The sequence below is a fragment of the Chroicocephalus ridibundus genome, chromosome 4 (genome assembly GCF_963924245.1).
Source record: "Chroicocephalus ridibundus chromosome 4, bChrRid1.1, whole genome shotgun sequence".
NCBI lineage: Eukaryota > Metazoa > Chordata > Aves > Charadriiformes > Laridae > Chroicocephalus > Chroicocephalus ridibundus.
The window spans coordinates 16609937-16630859 of record NC_086287.1 but is presented as its reverse complement, the minus strand read 5'-3'; the positions used below and the strand labels follow the sequence as shown (position 1 = coordinate 16630859).

General features: G+C 41.5%; 1 protein-coding gene across 4 annotated transcripts in view; it reads left to right on the top strand.

Moving 5' to 3' along the window:
• The window catches only part of SERGEF (secretion regulating guanine nucleotide exchange factor), a 163772-nt gene that overhangs the window by 101669 nt on the left and 41180 nt on the right, over positions 1-20923 (top strand). Inside the window, exon 11 of one of the 4 annotated variants that reach the window (XR_010070815.1) lies at positions 9048-9206. The exons of the other annotated variants lie outside the window; for them this stretch is intronic. The gene's annotated coding sequence lies outside the window, so the exon portion shown is untranslated. The remainder of the gene's footprint in view (positions 1-9047; positions 9207-20923) is intronic. 4 annotated transcript variants of the gene reach the window in all.

The window sequence follows — 20923 nt, the reverse complement described above, 5'->3', positions numbered from 1 at the left end:
GAGGTTACAGCCATTGTACGCCTTTTCTTGAAATCCTTCAGCCAGCTCTTTTGACGCTGTACTACAGCGAAGTTTCCAATGCTTATACCAGCTGTGAGAATGACTGCCATGTTCTCTATGGCCCTTCCTTTGGCCTTCCCAGATGTGGGTTCCTCTGGGGAACTTCACAAAATGTAGCAGACTATCAGAGTTTTGATATTATGTGACCTGCAGTGCTACTGGCTTAAAAATCTGTAAGCTGTTGTCAAATCTCCTCTTACCTCGTAAAAGAGAATCAGGCTGTTCTGTATCCCCTGGAGTACCACTGCCAATGAGATGTTCCATAATGCAAGATACGATCCTTTTCTGATGAGTGAAGGACATGCACAGCTATAAGATTTCAGTTTCCGTTTTTCTGTGTAGGAAAACTTTGAATAGAAAGGATTCTGAACCTGATGAGCTTTCTTTTTTTAACTTGTGGATGATGCTCCAAAGAACAACTTAATAAAACATGTGGAATTTTTTCTATTAGGATACATCATTAACCATCTCCCCTTCCTCTTCTTTAGGCATTTTGCTATTATTTTAAAAAAATATTTAACCCCTCATGACCTTGGTGACAAATCTTGAGTTGCCAAGAGATAGACCAAGTAAGCAGATGCTTTGCTGTAAATGTCAAAGATAGTAAACTGGAGGTTGTCTTCTCTATGTCTTTGATTTTCAGTGACACCAGGTACTCTCTTGCTGAGTTGAGACATCTGAGATAATGGGCAGGATGACAAGCAACACAAATCCATATAATAGTTTCTTTCTGAATAGGGAGCTTACTTGGCTTGAAAAGTACATTTGCTTTGGCTTACAAACTTCCTATTTTTTTTCCCCTGAACTTTTGCCTCCCGCATACTCCTCTCTTGTACTGTTTTTTCCAGTTCTGAACATTGCAAGGTCTTTTTAAATTGAATAAGATGAAAGGTTTATCTCTTAAAGCCCCGCAACACGTTGTACTTCTAAATGAGCACAAGGGACACTTGGTGTATGGTGTGTCAATGGTGAAAGATGTATGTATGCTGTCGCGTGAAACGGGGCCAAGCGGTTTTGGCAGAAGATAAACCCCCTTGCGTTCTAACACTCCTCACCGAGGTGGGAGGCTAGGTGCGGCTAGGTTTAAATTCTGAGTGATGCCCAATTCAGCACTATCGGTCCAATCGCGTTTAATGTGTATTAAACTATTACGATTTGGATAGACTAATAGTGGACTGCACCTTCAGTCTAGTCGTACTCCTGAACTAGCACGGCCTCTCTCAAGTTTTGGTCGCGTTCAGTGAGAAAGCTAAACGACTAGCTACTTAAACAGTGCAGTTTATTTAAACAACAGATATACAGGTTCTTTTGGATTGCCGGTGATAAATACACTGTCTGCAAAGCACGTGCAAATAAAGATATTGCTAAGTATACAAACGCGCGACAAAATTATAAACGATACAGCCTGGCTATAAATGTAGGGTAGAGATTCTCTAGAGAAATTTCTAAGTCCCCGAGAAAGCGCTCGGTGTAATCGAAGTCTTACCCAAAGGCGTCCCTATGGGGGGGAAGAGAGGCTCAGCCCGTCGACTGATCCCGGAAATCAGCGGTGGAATTCTTCGCGATGGTGTCTTCCCTGACATCCCCTCTCTCTTGGGCTATTTTTATATTATTTTTTTATCTTCAAAGTGGAGTTTGAGTGACTTTAGTCATACATACTTTTATTATGATTAATGTATTCAAGGAGGAGTGTTCACACCTCGGGGGCGGATAGCCTCCGGGATGGAGGTGTGTTTTGGTACATTGTGGTGAGCAAAGTTCGCACAAAAGGACAGCATTTCATCAACATTTGATGAAATGTTGGCTCGGGTAGCGTGTAGGCCGCTTATCAGTTCCGTAGTACCATCTCGTCCCCATGTCTGCTATTCGTCACAAGGGAAGGCCACGGAACAAGCGTGTTCCGTTCCATCCCTCGTGTAGTTTCGCAAACAACCTTGTACAGGGAATCACAGATGCTGCATTCTTCGTGTGCTAGCTGCGGCTGTATTCTACCTCAGAAGCCTCTTGATTTTATGACTTTCCTTAATGTGTGAACAATGCTGTATTTTTGTATTCTTGGCCAATTTGGTAATTATTCCACATAATCCACCCCGTGACTACAGTCACTCAAGCTCCACGATAATCAATACTGATGGGGAATATCACATGTCCTCTTTTGGCGAGGGATATCAAGTGCAAATACTTCTTGTGGGGTGATTAAGCGAGTTAAGCGTTTCATCATAATCCAAAGTCTAACATACAAAACAATTGTCAAAGCAAAGCACAATACAGTGAGTACTAGTAAAACAACAACAGGATGGAGCATCTTGTTAAAAAGTCCTGTAGCTGTTGGTGACCATCCAAAGAGGGTGTCCCACCATTCATGTCCTCCGTCTCTCTTGACCCTTTCCAGTACATGGTGTATTTCTTCAACATCATGATGGACAGTAATCAGAGTTCTTTGTCCATTTTCTTGGGCCTCTTTCAACAATCGCTTCAATTCATCGTGTTGTAGCAACTTCTTCACTAGTGAGAGATTCATTCCGATAGGGGTAGGCAGCAAATCTCGAATCAATGTGTAATTAGATTGTAGCAATTGAAAAGACGTAACAGGAGCTGAATAACTAAAGTCACATCCAATGATGTTAGTAAAGTTACAAACACAAAGATTTGAGTTATTACTTATATCTACTGCTATGTCATCTACGAATACAAAAGTACAGGGAGACCTCATGCAAACACACCCTTTCCCAATATACACAAGCACAGTTTCTGGGGTTTCATCAGGTTGTATCTCAAAATGACAAACATTCTGGTTGGTGTCAAGACAAATGTCTTGTGCCTTGAGAGTATTACTCTCACAAATGAATCCTTGTTGATCTCGTGAAATGCATGCTTCAACATCAACAGTTTGTCATTTATTCTCGTTTTGTTGTGCCCACACTCTATGCTCTACCGGATGGAGTATAGCTCCATGGTGATTCAACCCCAGTGCGATGATTGGGTATATGGTGTATACTGAGGCATTGCGTATCGTTAAGACAAAAGCTGTGGCTTTGCTCTCAGTGGGATCATAGGTGAAATTAACCAGATACCACCAGTATTGAAATTTTTTCTCAAACTCAATTGCGTTATCCCATATTACTTTTCGAATTTCGGTGGGCAAGGTGCCTTCTTCACCTTCCCTTATAATTGCGGCTGTCATAGATTGCATCCACAGTTGGGCTTGGATACAACTAAGGGCCAAGGAAACATTGTTTTGGGTTGTACCAAGTGCATTTGTGATCAGCTGATGGTCTTTTTCACCTGTTTCCTCCCACTGAGGCAATATATTCGATAAAAGCCATTGGTGATTTCCCAATGCTGATAGAGAGGACTGTAGAGGATGTTTTATTTTGTCTAGATCACTAGTAGTTGTGACTAGTTTGTTTGCAAGTATCTCAGCATCTATACTATTTAAGACTCCCAGTCCTGTTCCTAAGATTCCAGTCACCTCTCTCTTCAGTCGTTGTGAGGTGGCAACAGTTCGCCTGTCCACGTACAGTTCATCTAAGGTTCCTGTAAGACACAAAAGAAAAGGGAATCTGCTCGGTCTTACTTGACCGACGGGGTTAAAAAGACAGCGAGGTCCACCAGGAACAGTTGTTAAAAACACTCCTGGTCCCCAAGAATCTCCTGCTTCTTCCTCACTCAGCATAATTCTGTCCCCCCCTTCAGAAGAAAATCGCCACACGTACTCAACAACTGACTCTTCTGGTCGCCTCGAATATTTCTCCCTTATTTTTGTTAACTCGGTTGGTGTCCATGGAACGGTACGCACAGTGGTGTGAATTTCATCATCGTCATCAACCGCAGTTTCAGTTTTAACCAGAGGACGTAAAGGAAAAACTTGGGATTTCAAAGTAAAAGTCCTTTCCTCCTCATCTTCTTCGTCATCCTCACTATTAGACAAAAAATCTCCGGTCTGGGTTCCAGAATTTGGATAACACATTAACTTACGAATCTGTTGGACCTGGGTCGAGGGCTGCATTTTATCTAAGAGCCCAGTCACCCTTTCCAATAACATTTTAAGTTGGAGATTTTCACTCCCAAGTTGAGCATTCCGGTTTCCTAAACATTCATTCTCACTCACAAGCTTATCAACTTGAGTTCTTAATTTTTCTCCTGTCTCCTTTTGCAAGGCTAATGATGACTTCAGCACCTCATTCTCCGATTTCAGGGTTGAATATTCTACAGCTGAAATCAGATTAGGAGCAGGGGTTTCCCTAGCTTCTTGTTGTGCACAAGATAAACAGGCGCCTAACACAGCACAAATCACACCCTTGCCTTTCCCCGCTCTGAGCTTCTGTGAAACCCGACACTCTTCAATACGTTCCACCACTTTCTCTTCATCCTTCCAAAATTTTTGGGCCCACTCCTTCCCAGCCTGGGAAGGGGCACAATCATATTTTTGCAGCAGTTTATCCATGGCAATCCTGCCGACTACGCCAAATTCTGTCGCGTGAAACGGGGCCAAGCGGTTTTGGCAGAAGATAAACCCCCTTGCGTTCTAACACTCCTCACCGAGGTGGGAGGCTAGGTGCGGCTAGGTTTAAATTCTGAGTGATGCCCAATTCAGCACTATCGGTCCAATCGCGTTTAATGTGTATTAAACTATTACGATTTGGATAGACTAATAGTGGACTGCACCTTCAGTCTAGTCATACTCCTGAACTAGCACGGCCTCTCTCAAGTTTTGGTCGCGTTCAGTGAGAAAGCTAAACGACTAGCTACTTAAACAGTGCAGTTTATTTAAACAACAGATATACAGGTTCTTTTGGATTGCCGGTGATAAATACACTGTCTGCAAAGCACGTGCAAATAAAGATATTGCTAAGTATACAAACGCGCGACAAAATTATAAACGATACAGCCTGGCTATAAATGTAGGGTAGAGATTCTCTAGAGAAATTTCTAAGTCCCCGAGAAAGCGCTCGGTGTAATCGAAGTCTTACCCAAAGGCGTCCCTATGGGGGGGAAGAGAGGCTCAGCCCGTCGACTGATCCCGGAAATCAGCGGTGGAATTCTTCGCGATGGTGTCTTCCCTGACATCCCCTCTCTCTTGGGCTATTTTTATATTATTTTTTTATCTTCAAAGTGGAGTTTGAGTGACTTTAGTCATACATACTTTTATTATGATTAATGTATTCAAGGAGGAGTGTTCACACCTCGGGGGCGGATAGCCTCCAGGATGGAGGTGTGTTTTGGTACATTGTGGTGAGCAAAGTTCGCACAAAAGGACAGCATTTCATCAACATTTGATGAAATGTTGGCTCGGGTAGCGTGTAGGCCGCTTATCAGTTCCGTAGTACCATCTCGTCCCCATATCTGCTATTCGTCACAAGGGAAGGCCACGGAACAAGCGTGTTCCGTTCCATCCCTCGTGTAGTTTCGCAAACAACCTTGTACAGGGAATCACAGATGCTGCATTCTTCGTGTGCTAGCTGCGGCTGTATTCTACCTCAGAAGCCTCTTGATTTTATGACTTTCCTTAATGTGTGAACAATGCTGTATTTTTGTATTCTTGGCCAATTTAGTAATTATTCCACAATGCTCAATGGTTAAGGACTGTTTTGCAGCATGGGCTGCTGAATTTTGCTGTATTAACAGAATCTTGGTAGCCGTTACATTTGCCAACATGTGTATTTTTTGTGTTAACGATTTAATAAATGCTTACTTGCAATTCCTGTAAAAGAAATTGTTCCCTAGTTTTGATAGGAATAATTCACAATTTGTTACTGTTCCCTGCTGATGTAATACATCAAATGTAGATCAAATCTGTGACCTTTACTTCAAGGAGAGTTCTGTAACTGATACCTCAAAATGGGACTATTTCTGAAATCACAGTTGCATATGAATTCATAATGTTAATGCGTGCTTCACATTGAACATGCGAGATGATGTGTTACATATGACAAATTTTTAGCACTCACTGGTTCTCTGTGATGTAGACCCAGTACATGCATAATTCTGGCCTTTTCCTAGAAGTAGATGTTTGCTTAGGCAAGAAAAGCAATTCCTTTATTTACGTTACTTTTGTACAGAGGAGAGGAAAAGTCTCACTAGTCTCTGTACCCTACTGTGAGTTGTTGGACGGCCCTCTCGCAGTCTGATTTGTGGTCACTGAACATGACTATGGTCTCCTCTATTGCAGGACTTTTTGGTGGGTAATGAAAGGATTTGTACTGGAGGCAACTTTTAGATATCCTTATTTCATCCAGAGTCTTCCTGTAGTCCCAGTAGTGCAGTTCTCCTGTTCCTCTGCTATACAGGAATGCCAGGCAGGAAGAAGGCAGCTGCAAATCTCCCTGTTCCCCTGTGCCAGAATGGAGACCTAATCAGGGTTGTTAGTCTGTGCTGCTTTTTTGGGTGCATCTGTCCGCTTATAACCTTAATGCTCACGTGAATTTTTTCTGTAGGCCCAAAAGAGAAAAAATGTAAAGGTGTCAGGATTTGATATCCTTCTGTTCCAAGACCACTCACCCTATTTTTGAGTTGTTTTGTTTTTTTTTTTTGAGGGGCCCTGAGACTCATTTTGCCACCTACTACAGAAAGGAGGCAGGAGTCCAAATGTATTCTGCTTACATCCAAGCCTTGTGTTGCCAGCTGTTTACAGCAGAAGTAGTATGATGGCTTGCTGTCACTCACATTCCTTCACTCTTGACAGTACACTGTTGATTGGGTTAACTGCAAGGCAAGATTCTTCCTAGGTAAATTCTGGATACCCTAAAATAAAAAAGCCTGAATGCAACTGTATAGCCCTTGTAGATTTGTTGAATAATGAAGCAGCCACTTTAATACTTTTTTTAAAGCACTGTAGTAAAGAAATCTTGCTCTGTTGACAAGTTCAGCATGAGTCTTGTGCAGTGCTTCTCTGTCTGCTCAGATCCTCCTTCTCCCATCTGCCACCTTCTCACTCTAAGGAAAGGAAATTCCACTCTGTCAAAGCAAAGTGCCAATGAAAAATGGGGAAAGACTTTTAAGAGCAGCTTTTGGATGAGACCATTCACTGAAATCAAAACAAATATAATCACAGCTCACTATAAATTTGCCTTGCATATCTAGCAAAAGGTTAAGGCTAACACGTCATAAGATGCTGTCCCTCCAGTGAAGGACGTGCAATTCAAAGAGGCAGAAGAAAAAGAGGGAAGCAGAAAGGCAGAATCACTTACTAATGACCATGATCAGTGCTCCATGGCAACATGTTCTTTGCAAGGAAAATAGCACAGATACCTATTAAGCAAAGGGATTCCCCAGCAAGCAAATTACATGCTGGAAATCGAACAAGAGTGGTTTGGTTTTTTTTCCTTCCTGTAGGTAATTAGGGTAGCTACCATTAAAGTATCCTAATTGAAATGGATGTTTTGTAACTCTCTTGAAGTATGAGATGTACCTAATTTTCAAGTATCCCATGTCATAGGCTTTGTATTTCTGTATATTTGCAGTTATTAGCTTCCTTATGGTTTGTAAAGCTGTTGCTTAATAACTTTGAGGATTGTTTCCTTCTGCAAAGACCTTTTGGTAGCTTCTGCCTGATGCTGGCTTGTAAATTCAGTATGAGCAGTTAAAGCCTAAGAACAATGAACTTGTATTATTTCAGGGACTTTGTGCATTCATTTAAGTCCACAGGGCTGGAGCACAAACCTGGTAATTGCCTTGACTATAAACGAATGTGCTGAGTTTCACCCTAATCCTTAGGAAGGATGTATGTCCACAACTGGCGATCTCTGACCATAAGAGTTAAGGGTTAGAGAATTTCAGGACTGTTCTTGATAGTTCAGCTTGAGATACCAAAGTATGGCAGCGTAGTCACCTACAACATAATGATAGTAAACGCGTTTATGCTTTCTTTATGCTTGGAATTACATTGGAAGGTACTCAGTTGGATATCTGGGGCAGGGGCAGCAGAGATCGAGAGTACTTTGTCTGCTGGAGATGCTGAGCCTGCAGGCTGCACAGCTGAGAGTGCTGAATGAACTGTGTGGTGGGCCCAGGGGAACGAAAACCTGCTTGAGTCACCATGCCACACTCCATCTTACCCTCATCAAACATTCGTTGGAGTCCATGTGGCTGCGAATTAGATAGCTTTTTCATTTCCTCTGTTAACAGAGTTCTAGATCCACACTGCTTGGCTGGCTGAAACCTTGTTTTACTGTCCAGTGTAAAGTCTTAGGATATGTGCTCCTACCTCCAACCCTAAAGCCTAGGCAAAAATTATAGATCAAAATTTTGTGATCTCCTTACAAAAGTGTAGGACAAGTATGGCAGGGATTATATGGGCGACAATTCTGTAGACACAACTTGTCTGAAGTGCAGTTTCTCTGCTTTATCCAGTGGGATGACTTGTTTTCTTGTGTACTGGCTCCACAGAAAAAAACCCCAGGCACAAAGCAGGTATTTTATGCTGTGAAGAGCTGTTTTCCAGTCTGTTATATAGCACTGTAAAATAGTCTACTGAGCCGCATTAGTGTTGGGTAGAAGAATCAAGATTGAAGTCAAGTTTGAGTCACGTTGTAAGCTGTTAAACACTTGGCCAAGACAGTAAAATCTTGATGATGCTGCAGTACAGCAAAGCTGTAACTTGATGAATAAATGCCTTCTATAGTATAACACGCCTCCATTTGGTATTCTGTACGTGATATGCAAAATGAAAGGCATTTCTAGATGCAGAAGCTTAAAAAAAAATAATTTTTGTTCCCTTAATTTAAGCAAGCAAATGTTAAGCAGAAATTGCTTCCATCTAATGAAATATTTTCCCCTCAGCTTGGGGTAGATCTAATAGGTACTTTCTCTAACGTACCTATTTCTATCCCTAAATACAGAGAAACTACGCTGAAGGAAATTGCTGACAAAACAGTGCAAGAACGTGCGATACATTATATACGGTGGGAAAGTTAAGTTTGGATTGCATGGTGCAATGATCTGTCTGTTTTTGTATTTTTTATTTTTTTATATGTTTTTTTTTAAAGCTGTTCCGTGGCTTGGAGGAGCTGGATTTCAGCTATTAGGCTTTCCCCTAGCAAGAGCAATAGCTAAAAAGCCCCCGTGGAACTGTGCCAAATAAGTCTCTCTGGAAATGAACTTCGCTCACTTCTAGTCTAGTCAGCTGCCATCAACAATTTATAACTGTAAGTATAAGTTTAAGGCTTGATCTCTTTCACAACTAGTGAACCTGTGTCTGGCAGCTTTTAAACACGGATGGTGCGTGTTAGTTGTCTTACTGCTCTGGAATGTTTCTGGTGTACGCTTTTGTGGTAACTGACATGCGTGACACTTGCATGGAATCTGAGTGATTTCAGCCAAGATTTTTAGAGTTATTTTAAGATTATTCATTTTCTGTACACATGTGTCTTTGGGGGTCCAACTTCTTGAGTTCTTAAGGCAGTCTGAATTCCATCACAGTGGATGATAGGGTCCTTATGGTGTATCAGGTTGGTCACTGGCTTTGGATATTCCTTTTTGATTTTTTACTGTTTTCATATTCTGGTGATGCAGGATGATTATATAGTAATATTCCTCAGTCGCTTCTTACTTTCTGTCCAGATTGCAGCCCCTTCGTTACGTAATTGTCGACTATTTATGTTAATTCTAATGTCAGAACCAAGTATATCCAGGCAGTTGCTTTATTACTTTAACCCTTAGAGGAAGCAACTGGATCATTTTATATATGTGCATGATGTATTGACCCAGAAAGAGGATGGAGTATGTAATCGTTCAGAGTAGTGGATGTTTCTTCAGAGTACCGCAAGCTGCACTGCACAAAAGGAGCAGCGGTCTGTAAATAAGTAAGACTTCAGCCTCCAGCATGTGCAAATCCTCTGTCTTCATCAGTGGGTTGGTTCAGAACAGCAGCAACAAAGGAGAAGGGGGGGAACAGGTTTGTAAAAAGCACAAAAGGTGCTTCACTTTCCTGATAAACCAGCAAGGCATTTCATTTTGGGCAATCATTCTACCAAATTTGCTCTATCTTTATCACGCGAGGTTGAAATAGGTATCATGAAGATGACCAAGAAGAAGGAAATATACTGGCTTTATGTCTGAAACATGTAAAAACTTTGTGTAAATGTGATAGTTGAAAACACAGCACTTTCTGCTGGGTAGAGAGGTGGAATGTGTAATTTCCAAGAGGCAGATATTTTGGGTATCTTTGCCAGATTCAAGACACATAGCCGAAGTGACGTAGCGAGGCTTCCAGCATGCATGTTATAATCCTGAGAATGAGCAACATTTTCATGAGCACTTAAGCGGTGTATGCAAATCTTGGTTATTTTCCATAAAGCTCTTAAAATTAATTCTTACATAGCTTCTTGCTTCTGGGACAGTCATACTCAAATTTAACTAACAAGTGAGTGATACAAACTTGACCAAAAGTCTAGTACCTTAAAATAGTTACCGAGATTCTGCTTCAACTCTGAATGCATAGTAAGTGGATCTCAGTGAAGATCCTGCTTATTTCTCACCTGTTTTAGAAGTATTTCTGCTCTTCAAACGCAATATTTAAATGCAGTGATGAAACTAAAAAGGTGAAATGTGTTACAGTGGTCAGAACATCCTCTGAGGAAGTGACTGTGAAAAACAGCTTCAGTGGCAAGTTTTTCTTTAATCGTCTGTGTTATGCTGTGGTCCAAATACTAACTCCTGTGTTATCCTGGCATGTAGCAATGGCCAAAAAATGGTGTAGTCCCATGTAATCACAGTGATAAGCTGTGTTTGTATGAATATGATTTCATATTTAAGGTTTATATTTATGGCTTCAGTGTACACTGAGGCTGAGTACAAACCTTGCTCTGAATTTGCTCCCTGTGCAGAGGGCATAGCCTCAGGCATCAGTGCAGCCCTGGGGGTTACTGTCGTTGGCTGCAGGGCAGCAGGAGAATTTCCCCTCCGAAAACCATAGCTGTATCTGTGCTCTTTACAGGCCTGGCAGGGATCCAGTTTGAAGGGGCACATTGTCAGTGGCCGCTCTTCAGCTATCTTTGAACGTGCAAGACTTTGCTAGGGTGTAATGCCTCATAAGATCATTACATGTACCTGTGAGCGCATAGATCAACTTGTGCCTGATGCTTTTCTGTTTAGCAGCATTTAATTCTGTATATTTTAGAAGCGTCTTTATCCAGAGGCCTCCAGAGATGCCTTTCATGGTTGGATGCAGATAATTGAAAGTTGGCTGTTTTCCTCCTCCTGGATGTCAGGTATCCTTTCAGTGAACCTGGCCCTTTCCAGAGGTATCTGTTCGCTGTGGCACAGTGGTGGGAAGCCGTTGCTCAGAAATGATTTGGAAATTTCAGTTGCACTGATGGCTCTTTACCATGCCAAGGATTTAAGAAACCTGTCTTGCAGCCCCAAGAGAGAGGACTGACCTTGGGTTACCCAAGGTTTGACTGCATGCCTAATTAGTACTAGAGAAAATCTGATAAATATGTGACTAATGCATAGGGATTCACCTAATGAAAATAACACCTTCTCCTTCCCAAATAGCTCCCTTGCAGCATTTAGCTACATAGCAACTACTGCTGTTTTATGAATGAAGCAGGCGGACTCCACAGCAGTCTTTGTGCACGCTCCCTACCCTGTCTTTGGCTCACAAAATGAGAATTATATTTTAGTGGTTTTATAGACAGCATAACAGCAAAAATACACAGGGCACATAGGTAATACTGCTGCTACACGAGATAAAATGCAATTTCTCATTCTTGCAGAAGGCTCCTTTTCTGTGAACGGAAAGCATCTTGTAATGTCAGGGTTTGTCAGGAAGTGACTAAAAGCAAGAGAGTAAATTCTGCAGTAATACTATTCCATTCCTTATTCACCATGTCTCTCTCGAGTCATGAGGAGGCAATGAAGGCATATAATTTTGACACCTGATAAAATACTCTCATTTGGTTAGGGTGAGAAACAATTTTTAAGAGCTGAAAATGCTACTTTAAATGATTGCTTTGCTTGTAGTTAAAAGGAATTCATACCAAAGAGCCAAATAAGCATATTATTTTGTCATGGCTAGTCAGATTTTCCATGTAAATTTAAAAGGAGGGTAATTTTCCCATTCCTATTTTAGAATGTTCCTTATTCTGCCTTTATAATTTTGTCCATTTCCTCATTAGTGCTCCTTTCAGAGCCCAAACATGTCAACAGTGACACCATTATCAGCCTGAAATAAATGAACAAACATTCTCATCTTCAGTTGTGGTTTGCCTATGACAGCTATTTTTAATTTTGCAGCTGTTGGAGACTAAGGCAGATGAGATGGATTTGCAACCGATGATTTGGCACCTATATCATGCAGCTACTTTACAAGTGTTCTCATAGGTGTTAGGAAATGTGGAGGTTTCCATGGGGTCTCTTCACTGAAGTAACGCTTCTGGAGAAAGAGAGCGAGCGAGCATGAGGTAAAACACTGATAGCAGAAGGTGGTGTCCTGCTGGTTTAGCATTTGTTTGCAGGTGTTCAAAATGGAGTGTGTGATGGCAGCTAAGTCTTTTTTTTTTTTTTTTTTTTTTTTTTTTTTTTCACCAAGTGTGAATATGAGCTGACAGCCTCTTCTATATATTCTGAGCAGTGATAGTTCCATGGGGTCTTCAACCTCAAGTATTTTTCTTTCCTGGATGAGAAGGTGGTGTGACTTTTTTGGCTACAAGGAGCAACTTCTGTTCTTCACAGACTTGACGCCTGTTTCAAAACAGCTTCACAGCTCAGTTGTTGATCAAACTGCAGAATACCCAAGTGATGCACTGACCTGTGCCCGGCTTTACTTGGGCCTTCAGCCAGATGAACTTAGGTGCCCACCACTTGCAAAAGTGGCGGAAGCGTGGAAGGCACCGTGGGCTGTGGGTGTAAAAATGTCATATTGAGTTAGGTACTCACATGCTGCTTCACCTAACCCGAGTGCTTGTTCAGGTCTCAAAGTGCCTTTTGTGTCTTTGTGCCAATATTTCTGTAATTCATAATTTGCTGTGATAGAAGTTAAGATATGGCAGTTCATTTAATTAGTACCACTGATTGGTGTGGACTTAACAGATGGTTGGTAACAATCCTAAATTTTCTTAGATGCTGAAACGCAAAAGACTTGATTATGCAGCTCCCTACAGTCAGAAGATAGTGACATGCAGGACCCAGCCTAAACGATGAACTGGCTGAAGTTTTAAATGGTAAACTGCATGGCTGGGGACAGAAATATAGTTTGAAAAATCTTATGTTGTTTCATTTTGTCTTTTACCTTTAGCCCAAAATGGATTACATATTTCATAGAATCATAGAATTTCCTACTCTTTCCCCCAAAATTCAGTAGGAGTGGTGCCTGTGTGTTTCCACCACACTTTTAAATCCATGTTAGATCCAGGCACTTTGGAAAGCTGCACAGATTTTATCTTAATGATCCATAAAGAACAGTTTAGCTAGGTCTTGGAAGACTTTAGAGCTTCATAAACCATCGTTCTGGTTTTTGTCTTGGCAAGTATTCAGTTGGTTTGCAAACTTACACTAAATTTTTACTTGCAAAGTGTGATATTAACCATAGTCAAGAAGGTTAAGATACTTCCACACTGCTGACCATACTGTTAATTAGGTAGTTAAATACTTGTGGAAATGATGTCTTAACATCAATCATAGCACAAGAAACTATCTGACCTGTTGAATAATCTGTCATAGGACCTCAGAGTATTTTGATCATATCTCTCTGAGAATAGTCTTATTTCTATAAATGGGATTTCTAATAGAGGAAGGTGCTGTACAGCAGAAGTTTTACTGGCAGAGTTCATGAAGAGAATGAACTAATGTATCTTTGAAGTGCAGTGACTGCATTGAGTTCCAACTTGACTCTCTTTTTTGATCTCGTAAGAAATAAAAGGCAGTTACTGCTATAGCGTCTCGGAGAGTCTAAAGGCCTAAAAGAACATTCCTGTTGAGAGGACTCATTAGTTATGCAGACTAAAACTATGAAACATGCTTATTCTCATAAAAAGTAATGAGGACTCCATGTCCAGATCCTGTAAATAACTTAATACCCATCTCTCTTGCATTGTGGTTACTAACTGGCCTTTCAGAAAATAACAGGTTCATTTAAGAACAACTGTCCACATATGCCAGGCATCTCCAGTGTGCCACCTGTACCCTATGACTTGATGATACTGAAGTGGGTAGTATACCTTTGAAAAATATATATCATCAGACCAACTTCACCTTGACCTACTAGCTAGAAATAAGAAAACAGTTTGGTTGTTTTTTTGGGTTTTTTTGTTTTTCTTTTTTTTTTTTAATTCCTAGTCAAGCCCTAGCAAGATGTCTAAAATCTGGAGCTCAGGATTATCGGAGATGCGGACCCAGGCTGCTTTGTAGTGTGTATTCTGTGACTCTTCAAACAATAGGAAATTGCACCTTGGCTGGCAAGGCTGGTTTCCTTTTTTTCTGTGAGCACATTTCATGTATCCTTGATAAGAGGCTATGTGGTTCTTCTTGTAGTGATGGGTTGCGTGTATTTCAGCTCATGTTTATCAGCTGGGGAGGACATGGCTTTCTCACATAAGTTGTCACCCACAGTGCCCCCAGCATCTCAGGAAATCACCCTGGCTGAAACTCAGGCAGAGCTAAGACTGTTTTGTCTCCTGAAGGCATTGGATTTTCTCTCTGACAAGAAAGCCCAGATTTGGCAGATGTTACCTTTAGAATAGCAGGAAGTGGGAAACTTGGTTTCATAACTAAATAACAATAAAGTTAGGTTAATGAGGCCATGAATCATTTGAATGGTTCAGCTCTGTGTGCCTCTGCTGCATACTAAGAAATTCCCAAGAGTATTTTCAGTGGTTTAAGCAAAAAGCTGACATGAAATGAGTCATTTGTCTTTGATCTTCGAGTTTGGTTTTTTGGGTGTGTTTGTTTAAGATTGGGAATCTATTGAAGTAATGAAATGAAGATGCGATAATAGCCCAGGGAAACATGCCTATGCTAATCTTATTCTGTGTAGCTCAAATAAAATAGCAAGGACGTCACATATTTCTATGTTTTTTTCAGTAATAAGCATGAAGTGGTTGATAATACCTTTTTCAGTCTCCTGCTTAGGATCCTGTAATAAGTTCTTGCTCTGTCAAATTCATGCCTTCCTCTTCCTCTCTTTTATGTTGTGTCTGTTGGGTCAGAAACTGCCAGCTCGCTTCAAGGTGTCATAATCATGAGATGCTTTGGATTGAGAATTACAAATACAGAGTACTGGCCTTTTGAAAGGAGGTGTTTTCTTTTTAATTCAGAACATTTTGACTTATTCCCACTTTTTTTTTTGTGTCGTCTTAGACTTAGTGAGGGGGCTTAATGAGAAAGACTTGACTGTTGTTCCTCTTAGGGGTTTTGATCATTAGAGGTCATTGAGGCTGCTATTCCATCACTTGTGACATTGAATGTCTCTGAAAATGTATTTTGCAAGAAAAATACTGAAAAACATATTGTAAATATGGGCAAATGGGAAGCAAGGCCAACCATTTATATGTTTATATTCACAATGCAATATAAATAATTGGGTTTGGGCTTAAACTGCGTTGCAGCAAACATTTCAAACGTTTTAAGCAAAATTATTTTTGTCTGTCTTTTTATCCATATGAGAAGAATGGCTGCATCTGTGGCAGTGAATAAGTTAACCTACTTAGTGTTTTGTGTGTAGGCAGCATGCAGTTCTGTGAGATTGCAGTGGGCAATGAAGCAGCAGAATTCAATTTGCAGCAGTGACCTAAGAGGGACTATTTTTAGTAATAAAATAGGTCAGAGGATGTGGTAGTGCAGACTGATAAATGAACAGTCTTTCCCTGCACTTGTGGGGCTTGTTTCTGTCCTCCAGTATAGAAGCTCTGTGATGGGGGAAATGAGATTTAATACTGTCACGTGATTACTGTTAGAATTTTTTTGTGAAGCAATCGTAGGAAAAGTGCTAAGTTTTATATTAGTGAAGAAAGAATACAAGTAACTATTTTGCTTAGGGATTCATGGAAGGAGAAACCAACTAGGGAGCAGGGTGTTTTGAAGCCATTGCTTAAAGCTGGTTTTAACACTGCTGGAGATCTTATGTTGCGGTGTTGTCCATGTCACCAGCAGTTCTTGCTCTTTTATTCTTTCCTCTCCACTAGGTGTTCTTATGTGCTTTTTTAGCTTGCTTCTGTTACCAGTTTGCTTTCTTAGTGATTTATGCAGGTGGGCGCTGGCGTTTTCTTTTCAGGGTGTCAAAGATGAAGCATGGCTTTATTCTGTTCCTTTGAGTCTATGGGCGTTTGGAGGAAGCTCATGAAGGATCTATGCAGCCAGTTCTTGTGACACAGAGCAGTCCAAGTCTCTTTTTAGCGTTGTGTTCCTTGACCTTTGCATTTCCACACTCCTTTGGTTTCTCTGAAATGAAGTTTTAGAGCAAACTCAGAAAGCACCTCTTGCCAGTTTGTGTGCTGATATAAACTATGCTGTTGTTAATTAGCAGTGTGTCAAAGTCCCTATAAGCTCTAGTCACGGAGCAGTGCATGTTGATGCCATGTAAACAGAAGAAAAACAATAGCTTTGGCCCTAAAGTCTTTTTTTACCCTGGAAAAAGAATGCTTAGCAGGAAGCAAGCAGTCTCCACTCCTGGCTGTAGCTAAATTGGTATCAGTGTGTCACACCATGTAACAAAGTACAATTGTGGGATGCTCAGGCTGTTGCTGAAGCTATCTCCAGGAGTTAATAAGCCCTAATGAGCCCTGATGAGATGCACTGGGATGCCCAATTCTCCTGCTTTGGAACTAAGCAGATATCTCCCTGGGGGCTGCTTAATGTTTTGTGAATGTAGACGCCTGTGCTGGTGCTCATTTGTTTATTTGTTGCCTTACGCTGTGCTGTGAAGCACAGATATGGTTGTATGACATGGGAGAGAGATGCCCTTAATTTTCTCTTTCCATCTCCTGTCCTAGCAAAATGTGTTTAATATTCTGACCTGTCTGGTTAGGACTATGATGAAGCACCATCTAGCAGAGTTTTTATAGTGCTTAAAAATCCTTGGATAATATCACTTTGATATTATATTTATAACAAAAGTAAGCTAAACATTGATCACTGGCGTAAAAATTGTAGGCTTTTTTTTTTTTTTTTAGATTGCAAGTTAGTTGTGTGTCATCCTCTAGAATAAAAAGCAGCTAAGTAATATGCATTTCTAATGCCTGTTTTTTTCTATAGAGAAAGTCTGTTTCTGTATCGTAAATAAGCACTGCATACCTCAGACAACCAATAAAGAACCATGTCACTTGATATTTGAAATTAATGTAAAAAAGACTTCCAGTGGGATCAATGTAGTGGAGATATTCTCAGCAACACTCTAAGAAACTTGAGGGGCCTTTTGTTCTTGTTCCATAATCAGTGTAATTTAATGTGCATCTAAGGGACATCTTTTAGTAAGAATACACTATCCTGCACTTTACTTTCTACAGAAAAGGCCAGTGATTTTTTCCTTTTTTTTTTTTTTCTTGTTAACCTGGTTTTGCAAAGGAAAGCTTGTCAATATAATTGAATATAAACTCAGTTGTTTGGTCTTTCTGTCTACCCTACTCATCATGCGAGCTGGGAGTTCATGACAATTCACAGTCCGTTCACTTACGTGTGAGCAAAGCACACTGAGCCAGGAGCTCATTTATTAGGTGTGCAAGAGGAGAAATCCACAAATACTCACAGCTTCTCTTCTTTAAGAGTTTACAACACTACAGTGCATCCTCCCCATCTCTCCCACCCTACAGATTACTGGCCTGTCCAGTATCTGACGTGCTATGCTGTTTCTTAAAGTAAATACCATAAAATGGAAAGCTTGTACTCAAAAGGTAACTGGGCCCATGTTTTTGTTATTAGCATTTAATGGTAGTTTTAAATTTAGAGGACGACTTTTGTTCTCCATTAAGAACTAATTTACTTTAATTTTTGAGAACTCTTCCTTTTCTTTGTTTCCTTGTGTTTTCCCAGCATGACTGAATCAAAAACCAATTTGTGCCAAAATAATAACCTGGGAAGATGGCTTTCTTTCTCTAGTGTGAAATCATGTTTAGTGTAGGTAGGTATCACTAATCTGATTGTGTGCAGTGTGTTACAGTGTCTTACTCGGGAATTTATTTTCTGCTTATTGGGGAGGTATGGAGGCTGGCGGGCAGAAATGAACTGCAGTGTCTGACAGTATGACAGCAGAATGTCTGGTGGGAAAGTCAGTGATTCTGCGACAGTGCTCACTGTCTCTTCAGATTATGAGTAATTCCAGCTTCTTTCTGCTTTAATAGACAAGTGTAAGTAGAGCTTTAAATTTAAGATTGACCCCATGGCCTTGTGGTTTCTGTATAAAGGAAGCAAAAGTGGCCGTTCAGTGGGCTTTTTGTGCCCAGTCCCTTTTAGGGATTGCCTTTGACAGAGGTGGGTGATTTTTTGTGGTTTTATTTAATCTCGATACGCATGCCGGCAAAGCAGGCTAACTTCATGTGGTGGGTTGACCCAGGCTGGCTGCCAGCCGCCCACCCAGCCACTCTCTGCCTCCCCCCTCACCAGGATCGGGGGAGAAAATAAGACGAAAGAGCTCGTGGGTTGAGATAAAGACAAGGAGATCACTTGCCAATTACTGTCATGGGCAAAACAGACTCGGCTTAGGCAAAATTAATGTAATTTATTGCCAATTAAAATAGAGTAGGATGGTGAGAAACAAAGGCAAAAACTAAACAACCTCCCCCCTCTCTTTGAGCCACCCCAGGCCCATCTTTGCTCCTTCATTCCCACCTCCTCTGCCCGGGGAGGCGCCGGATGATGGTGAGCGGGGCTGCGGCCCGCCATAACCTCCCCCTCACACCTTCCCGGGCGGCCCCGGGGGGATCCCTGCTCCGGCGGCCCGAGCTCCCTCTGCCGGCAGGGCTGTTCCTCACACTTTTCCCCTCACTCCTGGCTGCCTGTGGGGCGTTGAGCCCTCTCTGGAGAATGTTTTACCAAGGGCAGCACCAGCTCCACTGGCAGGCTGGGTGGGGCCCTTGAGGAACCGGCTGGAACCGGCTGGCTGTGAGCTGGCCCTTCTCCTCACAGCGGCCGCCCTGCAGCCCCGCTGCTGCCAAAACCTGGGCACAGGTGGCAACTCTGTTCAACTCTGAGGCAGCAGCACATAATCTGAAGCAGCAGCGGAGTTACGTGGATCTTTAGATCGGTAGTTTTAACAACTGAACAAAACCAAAAGACAAAAACCCAAACCGCTTGGGCACACGCTAGGCTGAGATACAGCAAAAGTAGATCTTGTTCCTGGTGCTGTTGCGAGTGTTTTGGTTGACGTGCGGCAAGAGGCCTCCATCATGTGTTCCTCCCTTTTCCGCTTGAAAAAAGGTGATAATGATATGTGATCTCCTTTGGGGACTTCAGGGGGAAATAGTATTTGTTCATCAACTGCACACTTTTAATCTAATCTTTCCATCGTAAGGTTTTAATGGGAAATTTCCAGACTGGCCTTGGCCTGGAGGAGCCAAATGGTTTGGTCTAACTGCTGTTCAGAAGTAAAATCCTGGCTTTCTGTAGTCTAGATGTCTTTCCAGCCAAAAAGCTAAGAGTGAAAAAATAAGAGTTTTGTCATCACTCTGAAAATCTCAGGCCTCTTTCAGCTCAAAGACTTCCTAGAAGAAGTAGCTCCAACGTTTACTTGAGCAATGTGATTATAATCCAGAGGTGGAAAACATAGGATTTTCACACTAGGCACGTCCAAAGCCAGTTTATACTTAAACTGTCTTTTTTTCCTCTTGCTTTATGTGCCTGCACACACATTTGAGCAATGGGGAAATCGAGGCATGGAAGGAGCATGAGATCTGCCCGTGTTACTTACTGTTAGTTCAGCAGGAGTGCCAGGAATAGAAGCTATGTCTGAGTTTCAGGTCAAGTCACAGATAAAACTTGTCCCTCTACCTCCCTTAATTGTTGCTTTTTCAGCTCTTTTGTGTAGTGACCACCTGTGCTCACTGAGGTGCCCATGTCCTAGCCCTCTCCATCACAATAGGGTCACAAGGGGGTAGATTGTCAGAAGAGGGTGGAAGTGTAGCCCCACAGTGTGGCATAAGCAATGGCTTCTTGAGGTTTGCAGATAGCATGACAGGACCTGCAAAATTAATACGCTATCTGGAAAATACAAAATGTATTTCTGTTCTTCCTTTAGGCTCTGATTGTTCTTAGGGCAAAGCGGTGCCTGCAAATAAGTGTTTCTGGTGTTGCATGTCACTCCTAGGTGTATTGCCTAAAGGAGGCAGCTTGTCTAAGAAACAGATGAACAGCATTTTGTGGCTGCAAGTGGTAGCAGACTGTGTCCTCCCAGCAAAGTCACAGTGTCCCAAGGGGACCCTTATAACTGGTTTTGGGTTGGGTTTTTTTTTTTTTTGCTGTGCCTAAGCTAAGAAATTCTGTGATGAACTCCAAGGCAGTTGTAGGTGGATTTGCTTATATTTAAGTCATTTTGGAGAACAGCCGCACCTGGGATAAGAGCAGGTCACTGTCTTTACTTGCTACCTGGGGAGCAGACTGTCTGCAGCTGTGCAACTGCTGCTAGGGTCAAAATACACAGGGCAAATCCTACTGGAGCAGCAAGCATATTGACTTGCCTAACATAGTGTTTTACAAAATAATCATTGTTGGGAGTTTTCTTCCCTCCCCCCATCCCCCATTGTATTTCATCACTTTTAATTCCTACCGTTCTGTTGTGTGCAAGGAAGGTTTTGGCTATTGTTGAAACTGTTTGGGAGGAGGAAAATTGGTTTTGTTCCCAGGTTTGGAGGTCACTTGAAAGGATTTATGTCAAATTAAAGATCTTGCTGTGCAGAGACTTCGATTAATAAATTCACTGAGGAATCATAGCTTTAAT